This window comes from Lichenostomus cassidix, chromosome 4A (genome assembly GCF_008360975.1).
Source record: "Lichenostomus cassidix isolate B80296 chromosome 4A, HeHo_3.0, whole genome shotgun sequence".
NCBI classification, from domain to species: Eukaryota; Metazoa; Chordata; class Aves; order Passeriformes; family Meliphagidae; genus Lichenostomus; species Lichenostomus cassidix.
This window is the reverse complement of record NC_139485.1, coordinates 8268912-8284488: the sequence shown is the minus strand read 5'-3', so window position 1 is coordinate 8284488 and position 15577 is coordinate 8268912. Positions and strand designations below refer to the sequence as shown.

Genomic DNA, 15577 nt, shown 5'->3' with positions numbered 1-15577 from the left:
GGTATAATTCCCTCCAACATCTGGGAAAAGGAGTTTTGGAGACACTCTAAGAAGTGATCTCCTGATCTGTAGTTTCCAGTTAGTGATGCTAAGAAACAGAGGGGCTAAATCCAGAGGCTGGGGTCACCTTATTATGGAAAGGAGAGAAAAAAGATGCTCAAGTCCATGTCTGATCTGGGATCCACACCATTTCTCTTCTAATTCCCAAGCACATGCTGAGGCTTGGACTGGTCTGAGCTGGGCCTGGTTCTAGTACAGAAATGTGCTACACTAAAATTTTAACTAAATCTGTTTTACTTTGTCACCCTGACATACAGTGAGTGGAAACTCCAGTGAAAGTAAGCCCACTGCTGAAGCTGCCACATCACCTGCTTTCACAGATCTTTTTCCACGAGAAAACAAATTCATACATGGGGATATTTTCTAACAAAACTGAACACTTTCCTTCCAGAAATAACGCAACTTTCCAATGAAATCACAGACTCAGCCTTAATTCACCTATTGGAGCCATGTCTATGTTCTAGGAGCTGGATGACCTGAGTAGGAGAGGAGTTCCTGGCAGCACTTGTTACTTGCAAGAAGGAAAAAGGCACCTGCTTCCACTGTGTCCCCTGCTGTGCTCAGAGGTAGGTGATTTAAGTCTACCCAGTGAAGGGTGACATACAACACCCACAGCCATGAGGAGGCAAATCCTACCAGAGATGGGTAGTCTCAATTCACAAGAAGATTAATAATTAAGTAAATCAGGTGCTACACTAATTTCAACACAAAGCCACAGTTCTCATACTAGTCTCTCTAGGTTCTCTCTACTGCAGAAAGTTGCAGTAGGTTAATTAGCTACAGGCACAGCTATAAGCAGATGTGCTTAAACTAGCACAAATCTGCATGTGGACATGGCATGTCATTTAGTCTAGCTTAACATAAAAGTTTAGGCAAACTCGAGTGAGAAGTCCAAACACAGATTGCACTGATTTAATTAAATCACTAAAAATAAAATCAGTACCAGATGATCATCTGGTACCACTTCCTTGCACAGACAAGGTGTTTCTTCCATCTGTGCAGCTCCATGAATATTTGACTAATTTTGAGGGAGGAGGGGAAGACAGACTTTTTGGATAAAAATAACAAGGTCACCTGAACTGTTGAACAACATAATTTTGTTTCTACATGCTTAAACTGAGTAAGATTCGGAGCTTTTATACGAGCATTGACAACTCTAATTTTGCCTAGACACAAATGTATGATGATGCTGTTGTGTAAAATGCACATTATGCTGCAGAGGGTAAGGTGCCTGCCCAGGGACACTCCACAGTGGTGACTTCCCTTTGCAGTGTCAGCCCTGTGAGCTGCAGGTCTGCAAGAAGGCAACAGCTTGGGTTGAACCTGCTGAAGTGATGGAGGCTCAGCCAAGCAGCCACCCAGAGCAGTTCCCAGCACCACCCTCCCTGGGTGACTTTCTAACCCCATCTGTTTTGGCCCTCCAAGATGAGCTGCACCATTAGGTTTAACTTGCAAAAAAAAGCAACTTGGTTTTGATTCAAGAGTCACTAACAACTCCTTATTTTTCTCAGGCTCTGATGCCTGTTAACACCCCAGGACAGCCTTGTACTCCTTTCAACTTTGTTGCAAACATTTATTATTGCTTTGTTTTTCTCTCGCTACACACACTCCCCTGCTACATTTCTGAATGCAGATAACAATATTGACTAAAATGCAATCAAAGCGAGCCTGATGTACAATGAACACTTTGTCCATGTTGTGCCATACTGTGGCAAGAGCTGCCCCTTTCCCAGGGATGGAGGCCCATTAAAGGGACATGATTTATGAGTTCAGGAGGGAAAAAAACAAGTTTGCACTTCAATTACAGAATTGTGCAGGAGAGCAGAAACTTGGGTCACCACCTGGAGTTTCTCAGATATTCTGCCAAAGGTGGAACAGGGAGGGAGGTAAAGGAGATGGGTTCAGCCCTCAGAACCAGCTAAGCCTTGCCTGCTGCCACTCTCACAGAAGTTTCAGAGAGGCAGGTCAGTAGATCTCCACGGTTCCAACCTTGCCCTGTGGTCTGCCCCAGGGGCAGAGATGTGGGTGCCTAGAATGGTCTATAACATCACTGGAGAGAATAAGCTCCATTGCAATCCATTTCATGAGAGAATGATTCGCTGCCAAAGCAATCCAAGAAACACATAAAAACCAAACAGCAGTGGCCATAGGTTACCATGACTTATACAACAGCACTGATCACGCTGGAGAGATAGCTGCAAAGGGAGCAGAAATTAATAAATGCTGTTGTTATTGCCATGCCAAGTATTTACAACAATGAAGCATGAACAAGAAAGTAAATAAAAGCAGGATGGGCTAGGAAAATAGACAAAACAGCAGAAGTCACAGGAAAGTGACACATGGTGTTCCAGGTTTTTACAAGCAATTTAGACTACAAGGGGAAGCAATAACAAGAAGTAAACTATAAATCATCAAAAGTACCCCTTATTTTCTAAGAGTTTCTTTCTTTCTAAAGTTCTTTTATGTCAGATTTTCTCTACAGAGAAAGCTGTGGATGCCCCATGCCAGAAAGTGTTCAAGGCCAGACTGGATGGGGCTTTGAGCAACCTGGTCCAGTGTAAGGTGTCCCTGCCCATGGCAGGGGGGTAGGAATGAGATGATCTTTAGGGTCCCTTCCAACCCAAACTATTCGATGATTTCTCCTCTGAAAACCAGCAGCTGCCTCCCAAACTTAACTTTAAGAGACGGGACAAAAACACTTATTCCAAGAGGTTTTGATAACCCAATTCATCAATGCAAGATAAGATACACTTTTATTTAAAGAGGCCAGAATCCCAGCCAGACCCACGAGTGTGATGCCCCATGCCAAGGCAGGCCCCGCCAGCCTGCTCTGCGGAAGCAGCCCCGAGGCGTCACCCGCAGGGCTGCAAAGGCACGGCCACCCCAGTGCCCTCGGCCCCGCCGGACGTTGTCCTGACCCCGAGCGCCGCCGCGGAGCACACGGGCACCTGCAGCCACGGTGCCACCGGCACTGCCGCCCCCAGCCACGGGCGCCGAGGGCTGTCCCCGTGTCCTGTCCCACCGTCCTGCCCGGCAGCCGCTCCGTGCAGCCGTCCGACCCCGCGCTGCCCCCGCCGCCGGCGCACGGTGTCCCCGGGGCAGACCCTGCCCGGATGGGAGCTCCCGGACCCCTCCGGGGACCCGCTAGCCCCGGGGCAGGGGGCAGGAGGGGAGCGGCACCTCCGCCCGGCCGGCAGGAGAGGTCCGGCAGGCAGCGGCGTGTCCCGTCCGGCGGCCGAACCCGGCACACGGACACGGAGCGCTCGCACCCAGCCCGGCCCGGGGCTGCGCTCCCGCTCCCCCCGCACACCGGCAACGGGACCGGCACGGCAGAACACCGCAGCCCTTACCTGCCCTCGGCGGCGCGGGGCGGGAGCGGGGTTATCCCGGGGCGCGGTTATCCCGGGACGGGGAGGGGTTATCTCGGGATGGGGGCGCGGTTATCCGGGGGCGGGGCTATCCCGGGACGGGGCGGGGTTATTCCGGGGCAGGGTTAGCCCGGGATGGGGGCGCGGTTAGCTCGGGATGGGGCCCGAGCGAACCCTGTCCGTCCCGCGCGGCAACGCCGCGGAAAACCCGGGTCGGAGCAGGGGCGGGGGTCAGGCGGGTCAGAGGACCTGCGAGGGGCAGGGTGGGGTTGGAGGCAGCCTGGGCTGGGGAGCCTTTCAGTCTTCCCGAATACAGTTTGCCCTTATTGTGCATTAAGACAAAGTAATTAGTGCCACTCTTGTCTCAGCCAGGGTAGAACCCGCCGCGGAAAGGCAAGGTGTTAGGAGAGGTGTATGGTGTTCGAAGAGCGATGTAAGTTATTAGGAGAGGTGTAAGGTGTGTTCGAAGAGCAGGTGTAAGTTATCAGGAGAGGTGTGTCAGGTGTGGGCAGCAAGGCCACCTTAGCCCCAGCGCTGTGTGTGAGCTGCCCCAGGGCTCGGAGCAGGCAGAGCAGCCGCCCCATCTGCTCTCAGCATGGCAGAGCTATCTCCTTCTGAAACAAAACCTATCCCTCTGCCCTCGGCCTTTGCCCGGGGACAGGAGGGAGTGGAGAGGGATGTTGGGGAACGAGCGATGTTCCAGTGCCCAGCCCCGGCAGGTAACACACAGTGAACCGCCCAGCCCCTGTTCAAACCCAAGCCAGTAAAAATCAAGCTCCAGGTTAGGATTTGAAGGTACACTTGTTGCAATTCCAGTTTATTTGGATTTCTACTCCCTGCTGTTTAGCTGGGTAACTCAATCTACACCTGTGATGGTGCCCCGACGGGCTCCTCGCACGGAGGCACTGCTCCCAAGAGGACACAGCAATGGATACATTAGATAAATCTTAGCTGGGGAGGAGAAACCAGGAGGCTGCAGGAGATCTGGGGAATGTGCCTGCCTCGCTAATTCCACGGGAATATTTTATAATGTGCCAGTTAGGAAAAAACCAGCGCATCCATGAAAGGATGCAGCGCCCAGGCACGGAGAGCACCACGCTGTTGCTGTCCCTGCTGTCCCGACCTGCCGCAGACACCGCAGCTCCCCCAGTTTTCATCTTCTACAGCAGAGAAAGCCGAAGCAAAACCTGTCAGAGTTTCACATCACTAAGAGTTTGACTTTCTGGGTGCTTTCTGGGTGCGGAAGCATTGACTAGTGGACAGTCAATGCTTCTACATCAAGTGAACGTAGGAGCAAGAGCTTAGTGTAGGGTTTATTTCTGGCCACTCCTGTTCAATGCTAGAGAAAAATGTGACTTGGGAGTGAGTAAATACAGTCACATGGGGACAACTTTACAGAAGCCTGTAAAATCAGTGAAGAAATGCATTTTATTACCACAGCCTGTGCCTCCCATGCTTTTCTCACGTTTCAGTCTTTTAATATCTTCAGGAGAACAACTGGCAGAAATCATGTAAAACACTGAAATAGTAGGCAGAGGTGGGAAAAAAATTTTACTTACTTGCTGATTTCTATTCAGGCTTTCATGGTCTGTATCCTAAAATGAACTGCTGATTCAAGTCTAAGATTTGGGCTATTAAGCTTACAGCATCAGGAGGTGTTCTGAGTCAGAGATGCTGATTGCTGCCTTCCCCTATGTCATTCATTATTATGACTTTTGTCTTCCAGAACAGCTGCTCTGTGTACTGAAGCCCTGCTTCCTGAGAAGTGGCTCGACATTGCCTGCTGATGGGAAGTAGAGAATACATCTTTTGTTTTCTTTCACTTCTATGTGCAGCCATTGCTTTTGCTTTATTAAACTGCCTTTATCTTGACCCACAGGTTTTTCCCATCTTATTTTCCTCCACCCCATCCTGTCCTGCTGAGGAAGGCAGTGACAGAGCAGCTTGGTGAGCACCTAGCATCCAGATGAGGTCAACCCACCACAAAAAGGTTTGTTCATTGGTATTTCCATGGTGGAGAAAAGTCCCTCAAAACCCACACAACTTTTCAGAGCACAATGTACAACTCCTCTTTAGATGAGGTGCACCTCTAGTTCAGATGAACAGTCTTGCTGTTATCTCACCTCTGTTGGGACCTCTGCAAGTGCAGCCATAGCACAACCCATTGTTCTCAGGATTTTCTTTCTATGCTATCCTTTCTCTTAACTCAAATCCCATTAAGCCTAGGGTGTTTTCAGTATTTTTAGCTGTGACTTTCAAAAGGCTGCCAAAAGATATCTGAAAAGTATATAGCAGTGTGATTAATGTTCTCAGTGTTCACGAGTCGGCTCTCTTAGAGGAACTAAATGTGGAAGCATGACAAATTTCATTGGGGGCTTTCATTCAAATTTTTCCAACCCCAAACTTTCCTCCCCAGCTACATGACTGCAGTGCTAAAATTACTGGAAGCACCAAGGGAAGAACACAGTGCTTTGGAGATGCCATTTACTTCCCACTGTCTTATCACAAAAATATTTTCCTGAGAAAAAAGTGTTTTTCAGTTTTGTTTACTGGCTGTTAAAATTCTGGTTTACAGCTTGCCAGAATAAAGAAACAGATTAAATCCCCACTCCACTAGGACAAATGCTCCACCAGCAAACCATAAACACAAATGCAGACTCCAATGGTGAAGAAAACCCTCAATAAATGTGTGTATGAGCAGGATCCTACTTCTGTCTGCAGAAACTGGGAATCTAGGACTGGACAGGAGCAGAATAGCAACATGTCTCTTTAGACACATTATTTGCAATCCCGCTGTATGTCTTATTTGGTTAGAGAAGGAAAGTAACATAACAGCCAAAATGGAGCAAGTACAATTCAGTGCAGGTCAAGTGACACTATATGGAGCTCATCCAGTTTAAACCAGCTAAGAACCTGGCCTTATTTTATTTGGCACTGTCGACCTCAGTTTTAACTGATGAAAAGCTGAGCTGTTTTAATAAAAAACTGAGGCTCTGTGTCCTTTCTACTGTAAGGTATTGATTGGCAGTGAGAGCTATGAAAGTTTTTTGATACCATCTTGCTCAGCAGTGCAAGATGATTTTTTTTCTTTTAATGTAATAACAGTGTTAAAAGAGAAATTAGCTCATGTTTCAGGGAACTTTCTGAGAGACTTACAAATCATGTGGCCCAAGTAATGGGAAAGATGTTACTAATTGCTTACAGCAAAGCCAACATTTTTTATAGGGCCACATTCATGCCAGCTACCAGGGATGGAGTGGCATGACAAAGTGCACTCAGCCACCTATGGCTTGAGGAACACCAGGGGCTCTAGTCTCACCAGGTGTGGAGCGAGGTCCAGACTCCTCTCTGTAGTGAGAAGAGATGGTTACTAGAGGCGAGGTTTCCCCATAGAAAAGAAGAAGCTCGGGCACCTGTAGAAAAGGAAAATCCTTCTGGAAAACAGACCTACAAGCCTGAGACCTTCAGCCATACCTGAAGACTGGTATTGATCAGTATTCATAATGGAAATGGGTGAGTTTCCATATCCATGAGTTGTATTTGTACTGTTCTCTTGCAATACATTTATTTCTGGCCAGAGCAAAACCAGCTCAGAAAAGGAAATACCACACAGCTGCTCCTCCCACCACTGTTGGTCCAGGTTTGCTATGCTGAATTGAGGATTGAGTCCATATATATGGCAAAAAGCATGCTAAGAAACCTGTTCTCTGGCTCCCAATAAATGCACTAACCCAGCCTACAGCAGAAGACAAGATGGAGCAGAAGGTAATTTACCGAAGAGAGACAATTAGCAAAGCTTTACCATTTTCAGATAGAAATGTTCTGCTGATGGTTAAGTGACACTGACTGATATCCCTTTTGCACTGACAGTCCCTTCCCTGCCCTCTGGATGCCCTGCATGCTCCCTTCTTGTCAGCAGGAAGCCCTGGGAGATACATGGTCACTGCTAACTGGCTTTAAAAATGCACTATGTTGTAAGAGGAAATAATACAGTCTCTCCTGTTGGGAATACATCCTGGCATTCCCTTCAAACTAGCAAAGAATAAAACTTCTCTCATATAGAGGTTTCTTTGAAATATTAGTGAGTTTTCTGCTCCTCTTGCAGTCCAAATCATATTTAAGAAATGTATTTCTCCTTGGTTCTGACAGGATGTCCTAAATAAAGGCTACACTGCTGCTCAGTACCACACAAGGAAAGGTAACACAGAGGGGAAGCTGCTTGCAAGATACAAAGACACGAGTAGATTTTTCTCTGCTCAGTGAGAATATTTGCAGTTAAGATTACTGAGCAAACCCCCTGTTGCATTTCATTGTGAGAAAGCTCATCCAGGGCAAAGTCCACATTTTCCCAGTTATTTTTTAAATACTGTAAGTAAACACCTGTCTTAAGAGAAGTTCCACTGAACTGCCAGACATCAGTGTGAGAACTCTACTCAAGTAGGTTTCAAAACTGCTTATAAGCATAATTTTGAAGGACAAAATGCATTTGGTATTTAGTGCCTTAATAAGCAGTCAAAGCAGAAAGGAGAATTCTTAACAATAACTCTTTAAAAAGGAAAAAGGAACACTAGTTTGAAGATGATTTCTCATAATGAAATATCAGAAGGTTTTTCCCTGAGTCCTTACAACAGAATGGGTAGCCTTTCCTTTCCTCCCTGGTTCCATCAACCCAAGCAAGGCTGAAACAATCACCTGAGTACGTTCCCATCTCAAAAGGGTCCAAGGAGGGTTTAAGCCACTAATGTACACAAAGCTTTTGCAAAAAAGGGTTTCAAAACAGGTTGTTTACCTAACATGCATGGAATAAACCAGGACTCTGCCAGGCTTTTATATTATTAAAACATGAAAAAAGATGCCTAACAGCATTATGCTGATATTTACTTACAGGAATTATTGCTTTTGCTGTATTTGACCTGAGGGAGTGCTGTACAAGATGAGTTTGGCTTACAGGAATAAGATCACAAAAATAGCATTTTCTAAGGAAACAGGAAAGATTTGCTGATGTTCTTTGGAAGTGCAAATTAAGCTGCTTCATGAGGGATAACACATAAAAGGTATTTAAAAACTGTCAGACGGATTTGTGCTCAATCACTACTAAAAAAGTCCTTTTTAATCGTCAAGAGCCAGCCCTTGCATTGAATTCCCACACCATTTGATTATCTCTTTGTTCAGTTCATATTCTAAAAAAGGAAACATTTGCAAAAAATGCAAGCACCCTATGAATGGCATTTGAACAGCAAGAGAGATTTTATTATTAAAATAAACTCATTTCTAGAAGTTAGCAACTGTCAACTATATTATTATTATTATTATTATTATTATTGTTATTGTTATTTTAATAATACAGTGTTGAAGCAGAAATATCAGGAAGAGGCATTGACCTGGTTGGCTTAAAAGTCCAAACTGCAAGAAGGTGCTAATAGTTTTTCATCCCTTTTAAAGCCGTGTGATGACATATTTAAGGTCACTGTGTGCTTCAGTATGGCCATACTTTTTGAAAAATAAATATCATGTAAGTCATTGATTTGCTTTCTGGGTTTTGCTCTTTTAGGGTATAATTGGAACTATTTTAAGATTTTTTCCATGCAATCCACAGGACAGAAACAGCCTTTCCTTAATGAAAGAGCAAATTAAACTGACCTTTCATGTCATTATTCACCACCACCATGCCCAGAGGTAGAAATTTGGGAGAAACCATTAATTATTGCACGAGTCATGATAAATTTGACAATCCTGGTGCACCTTAGGTCAGTGTCTCCCTTCTACAACATATTCTAAGGATGAAACACAGAGGCTAAACCCCAACTTTCTGCAGCACACATGCTCAGTGGTGAATTCCTCTTGGCCAGCCCTCAGCCCTGCTCCCACAGCCACATGCACGTGGATGCTCCAGTGCTGCAGGAATCTCACTGACACCACGGGACTCAAATCAAGGCTTCAAACGATCTTCTCTAAGGTCAGGGGCTTCCTGTCCCAGGAAGAAACTCTAATTACATGTAATTACTGTTAGCAAGGTACAACCACTGTAATCTATCTGCTACAGGTCAGTTGTCAGCTGGGGTGTGACCTGCCTCCCAAAATCACAGTGAACCAAAACCAGCTTTTCCTAGAGATGCACAGACAGTGACTGTGATGGATGCCAAACAGAACAGTCCCGACTGGATACATGACATTAACCTGCAGAATGGAAAGGGGCAGAATGAAAAGCTGATGCTAATTAAATACCAGTCACATCAGTGGTGCTGATAGATAAGTCCCTGACCTGGGTTTTAAGCCTTTCTTTCTTTCTGGGGTCTGTCTGCTTATAGAATTGGAAGCTTTTCAGCATTTGGTACAAGCTCCAAGAACATATCACTTATTGAACATTATACAAAAGGCCACCCAGTAGGAGTTTTACATCATCTCTGGCACAGAATCAGTACTCAGTGCTTGGGGAGGAAAAGAGCAAAAAAAAAAAAAAAAAAAAAAGCCCAACTGCCTTTCTGATAATTTTACAAAGCAATTTGATTCTTTGGGAACGCCCGTACAAGCCTGTGGCTTTTTGCTTTCCCCTTGCGAGAGTGGGAATTGCAGGGTATCCATAAACCAAGGTTGTTGCAGCAGGTGGAGTGTTGTGTAGAGCAGGAGAAGCCCGGCGGGGCGAGCGGAGGGGAGGCTGCTGGAGCAGCACGGGGAGCTCCTGAGGCACAGGGCAGCGTGGGGACATCGCTCGGGGCTCTGCAGCACCTCCTGCCTGGCACAGGCACATCCAGCCATGACAGGGGACAAGGGACACGGCCACACTCGGCAGACGTGCAGGACACAGCCGAGCTGCAGGCACACACAGAGTGCAGTGCCTCACAGCCATGGACCAGGGCTTCTCCCCTCCGGGACAGCTCTGCACAGCTGCAAACCTCTGGGGCAAGGCGTGACAGGGATGTAACTGTGCCAGGCTGGGCTGCCCCACGGCTTTCATTAGCTCGTTTGAGTCAAATTGCTGTGTACAACTGGATTAGACAGTTGTTCTTCAAAGGTTACACCCTACACACTATTAAGGTTCATATGTTTTTCAGATGAAGTCATCTGAGCGATTGCTTTCCCAGCTGCTCCCACGGTGTACAGGCTGCTGACAGTTTCATTTTCCATTACTTCCCTCCCCTTTGCAAAGCCACTGCCCACCTGATCACCGAAGGATAACAAGTGCTTCCAAAGAATTTGAACAGTAGTGTGTAACAAAGCAGTCAGGCTACAGGAACTGAGTCCCAATCAGTTGATGAACAACTTTGGTTGCCTGCCACGAGCAAGTCAAAGGCAGGACAAAACAAGTGCTTAGGTTTGTCTCAGCTGGTCTCCTCCACTGTTTTTATTCAGGATTGCTGATCCTCTGCTCCACAACTTCATCACATCATCATGCTGCCATACTCAGTGTAATGAAAATAATTAAGACAAGTGTAATGAGATTATTAGCAAAGCAGGAAAGGAAGCATTTTATCATTCTTCCTGAGAATTAAAACCAAGTAAACAAGTAACCTTCTCCTAGCAGGAAGCTCCAGGGAATCAAAAGGAACAGTGTCATCAAGCCAGGCACCAAGCAAGCAGCTGCTCTTGGTTTACTTAACATCACCTCAACATACTGCAGCATTTCCAAAGCACTGCCCAGCTTCTGAAATCCAGTTTCCCAAGGAAAATGCCCCATCAAATTGCACCTCAAGGAACCAGTGCCAGAGCACTCTGGGAAGCTGGCTGCCAGCAGGCAGAGCCAGGCTCCAGCTGCCACCAGGGACCCCATGTGCCTGCTGGGAGAAGGGCAGCTGGGGCAAAACCAGCTATACAACCATCAATTAATAATTAATGGCATATACAAACATTGTTCTGCCTCCCCAAGAAAAAGACCACACAGTCTCACTAAATTCAGGCTCCTTCAGAGGGCAGCTGAGTTACAGAGCCTGGATGCAGAAACAGCTTCTCAGTTCCCTCCAGGGGCCAGTTATGTGAATTAAAATGAAAGGGATTTACAGCCAGGTCAAACTCAGGCAAGCAAAGAAATGCTCAGACACAGAGACTGCTTTAGTCTCTTTCCTAAACTGGAGCATGCCAAAAGCAAAGAGTTTTGTAGCAATACATGGAGTAGGGAGCAACTGAGGTCAGCACTGAGACCAATAATTTCCTTGAAACAGTGAGAATAAAAAAAAATAGCTATTTTTTAAAAGAAAGAATGAGATCACCTTGCAGTCATTTGACAGCATGAACTGGTGTGTTTGAAAGCACAAAACATATCCTTTAAACATCAATCTGCCTGAACCCTCCATTTCAGAGACAGCAGGAGGAGGTGGAAAGTCTAGAGGTCAACCCAATTGCATGAATTTTATGCCAGGTTTTAATAAGGCAGAGTAATCCTAAAATTACATTATCATACCTGTTAAGGCAAGCAGCCACCATATAAATTACGCAGTTCTATGCACTCTTGAGCTGAAAGCATTTTTCATTTTAGACAAGGACAACAAATGCTGCCAAACGGAAGGAACAATAACACTTTATGGTTTCAAAAATTGTTAATGTATGAAAATGCAAACAATGATTAGAAAAAAAAGACCTTTCCCTCTGATAAGGTTAGCAGACAGTTTAATCCCCCGATCCTCAGAGTGAATTTTCCTTTTCTTTTTTTCTGTTTGATTAGCTTCAATTCTGAAACTACATGAAAAAGGTCAAAAGAAAAAAAGACATAAGGAGAGTTAATCACATGCAGGGAAAAGGTTATGCAGCCAATGCAAATCCAAGGGAACAGCAATAGTACAAAGGCAGAACCATTTTACTGTGATTTGCCATGCAGAGGAAAGCTTGGTTTAGCTTTGACACTTGAGCCACAGAGCAGAGATGAATTCTATGATGGTGGCACTTTCTCTTAGAAAGTCATTCTTCAGCCTGCATCAGTCAGGGCACTTGTGGTGCTCAGCTCACCTGCACAAAAGGGGTTAAAATTTACCATGTACGTTAACACCACAACTGCTGCAGAACCATCCCCTGCTTCTGCAACAGAACTGCCTCCAGCACTTCCATCATCCTGACCCAGCACGGTGCAAGGCAGCCTAATCCCACGGCATGTGGATGCTACACCAGCATCCCCAGGAGGGCTGGGGCAGCATCACAAGCACCTGTTTCTCTGCTTTTCATTTTTTTCCTCAGGTCAGAAGGCAGGGAAGATGAGGGAAGTGGTACTGTCAACACAAAAGGCCTGGGCCAGATCCACAAATTTTCCCAGGTGCTTACATTCACATCAATTTCAAGGGGGACTTGGTGACAATACACACTGCCGTGGGTCCAGGTGGCACAGTTCTATTGCAAGGTGTTGCACACAAACAAATCCCTTTGACTGCAGCAGGCATCAGTTTCCTGAAGTGGTACAAGATAAGAAACCTTCCTACATGGTCTGTGTCTGTCAGACAGGCTGGATCTGCTCCCCACCCTGCCTACCTGTGTGGAGGCCAGGGCGGTGTGCAGGCAGGCAAAGGCACCCTGGGAGCATCCTCCACGGCAGGACAAGAGCAGTGGGTGGGTGCACTAGCTCGTTTCAGTGCTTGCTTTTCTTTTTTTGTCCCCCAGAAAGAGGAAAGCTTGTTGGACAGGGATTTTGCTCCAGAAGACCCAGACTTTTGAATGGCTAAAAGGAAAAAAGACCTTCTGTCTGGAGTGAGAAAAGGGACAATATGAAAAAAAGACCCTTTACAAGGAAATGGAATTGTGCTTTTTGATAATAAGCTGTGCTCTTTCTGGGAATTGGAATCAGATGATTAGGTGTCTTTCTGACTGAGTCACTTTGAGGTGACAAGCCATTCTTCAAAAAAGTTTCTATTATGGATACCTTATAGACTTTCACTCTCTGCAAGCTTAAAAATAACAGTGAGCTCAAGAATTAACTTTTAAGCTGGAAACACTCCACAAAAGCTTATAAATATTTTTTAAACCACAAACAAGGCTGTGCAATAAGCAACCAAACTGTTCTCTGCATTTGAAAATCAACGTAATGATGGATTTAGAGGCTTAAAGAAACTCTTTCATTGCACTTGTTTGAATCTTTAATTACACACTTTCTTCATCCCCAGCCATCAGGTGTGATACTGAACTAGAGAGCTTCATAAATCACTGGGTTAGATGGGGTTTAGTGTCGTCACACAAGTACAGATTTAGCTCATTTCAGGAACACACAGCAGTTGGAATGCTGCTGAGCTTTTTCAAGTGAAACATGGAATTTTACAAGAAGTTTTTTAACTAGGTTTTGGGCCAACAGAAGCAACTCCTAAATATCCTGGCAGTGGTTTGCCTGGAGGATACTGCCTTGCTTGGAGTTTGCCTCTGGACTTCATTTTTTAATGACCAACACTTCTATTTAGAGAGTGAATACACAGGAGCTGCTTGAAAGGGAACATTTCTGAATACTTTTCAGTGTACACAGACTTGAGTCACAAAGTCTGTTAACACACAGTTCCTGGTACTGGCCCCTTCCATTTTATCTCGAGATAGGAGTCTTTGCTCCACCCATGGCAAAGTGACTGCTGTGCTGCTGCACTCTGGGATGTTCTCTCCTCTTAGCCAAGCCCTGTAAGCAAGAGCTTCTTTTTTGTCCCACTGTAATGTAAAACATCAAACTGAACCAGATTTTGCTTTCTGCATTCAGTTCTTCTGAACAGGCAGTGCTGCTCTCCTGGAGCAATTAGTTAGAAGCAAAGTCAGCAGCTGACAAGTGCCATCCATTACCTTCACAGGAGAGTAACCCTGGAGGGCCTGGAAGATTAGTGCTAGGGAGCCTCTGGTTTGAGAGAAATGAGCCCCAGGCGGGTAATAGTCAAACATAAACACTCCTGGTGTTCAGAATCCTCTGTAAAACAGGGTGATGTTTGTGATCATTTGCTATGAGCTACACCCACTCTGTAAATGGTAATCTCAGCCCTTCATCCCAAGCTTATAATATAGAATGTTAATATAGAATTCATGTTCTTGGCTCCTGTTCTCTGGTCAAACAGAGCATTTCACCCTCCAGGAATGTAGTTCTGTCATTTTTCAAAGCCTTAATTGGAAAAAAAGTGAATGTAACAGAGCAAAAACACATATTAGCTGAGGGGGCTTTAAATGCCAGAGAAAAGACTTTGGTGTTGGTAAATGAGATGGAATCAGAGGACACACTGATACTGTGGTAAAGACACAGGATCATGCAGATGCTGAGTTGCTGAGCAGGGTGGAAATAGCTTTTTGCATCTTGCTGAAAATTGCTGTCTTTTGCAAAGGACCAGGGCTCTGTGAGATATTAGTCAGACTCCTGGGTGTTATGGAGCTGCCACAAGCAATCACTGAAATGTGTCTCTAGGTTGTCTCATGTCCAGATCACTTGCACTCATCCAGAGCTAAATGACTGGGAATAAGCAGTGGCTCCCATTTTAGACTTTGGGAAAGCCAGTGAGAGCTTCTCATATGTGCTTGTGATCCCTCAGTGCTTCCTCAGTGAAGGTGAATCTAAGTGCTTTTGAACTTTCAGAAGAAATCTGAATTTGAATTTCAGTCTTTCAAGGCACACATCCCTTTTTGGACTCTGGGCCCCCCATGATTCTCGGACAAGACATTTAGGAGTTCCAAGCTTGCTCTTCCCATCATTTAAAGACAGGCACTGCCCACTCTGTGGGAATGCTGTGTGAAGTGCTGACAGCCAGGGCTGAGGAGAAGACATCTCCAAAACTTTTGGAGATGGCTCATATAAAAATATCACCAAACCCTGCCATCTGCGCAGAGATCATTCAGGCATCTGCCATGCACAGAAATATCTGGCAGAATAAAATAGTCCATAAACCTGATCCCAACAGCAATTGATGCAACCAGCAACTTGACATTGCTGAAGAATCTGCCACCACATCCCATGAAATCTTGCTCCTGCAGGAAGCAGAACACCCTGGGTTCCTAATTAGCTTCAGAGGAGAACTTTTGAAACAAGTAAGGGCAAAGAAATCTAAGTTTTCCTAATTAGTTTTCCAAGTTGTAACCTTCCTCTACTGCTTTTTCACTATATAAATACAGTATTAATATTTAAATAAAAATCACTACATTCACCTTGTCCCTTTTTTGATTAGTAACATCCAACTTCATAGATTAAAAGTAGATGAAACAGATTTTATTAGCAATTTAGA

At 45.3% G+C, this 15577-nt stretch overlaps 1 protein-coding gene across 1 annotated transcript in view; it reads right to left on the bottom strand.

Moving 5' to 3' along the window:
• Positions 1-3516, bottom strand: part of LOC146437421 (synaptotagmin-like protein 2) — a 30801-nt gene extending 27285 nt beyond the window's left edge. The window contains exon 1 of the mRNA XM_085060403.1: positions 3411-3516. The gene's annotated coding sequence lies outside the window, so the exon portion shown is untranslated. The remainder of the gene's footprint in view (positions 1-3410) is intronic.
• Between the last annotated feature and the right edge of the window lie 12061 nt (positions 3517-15577).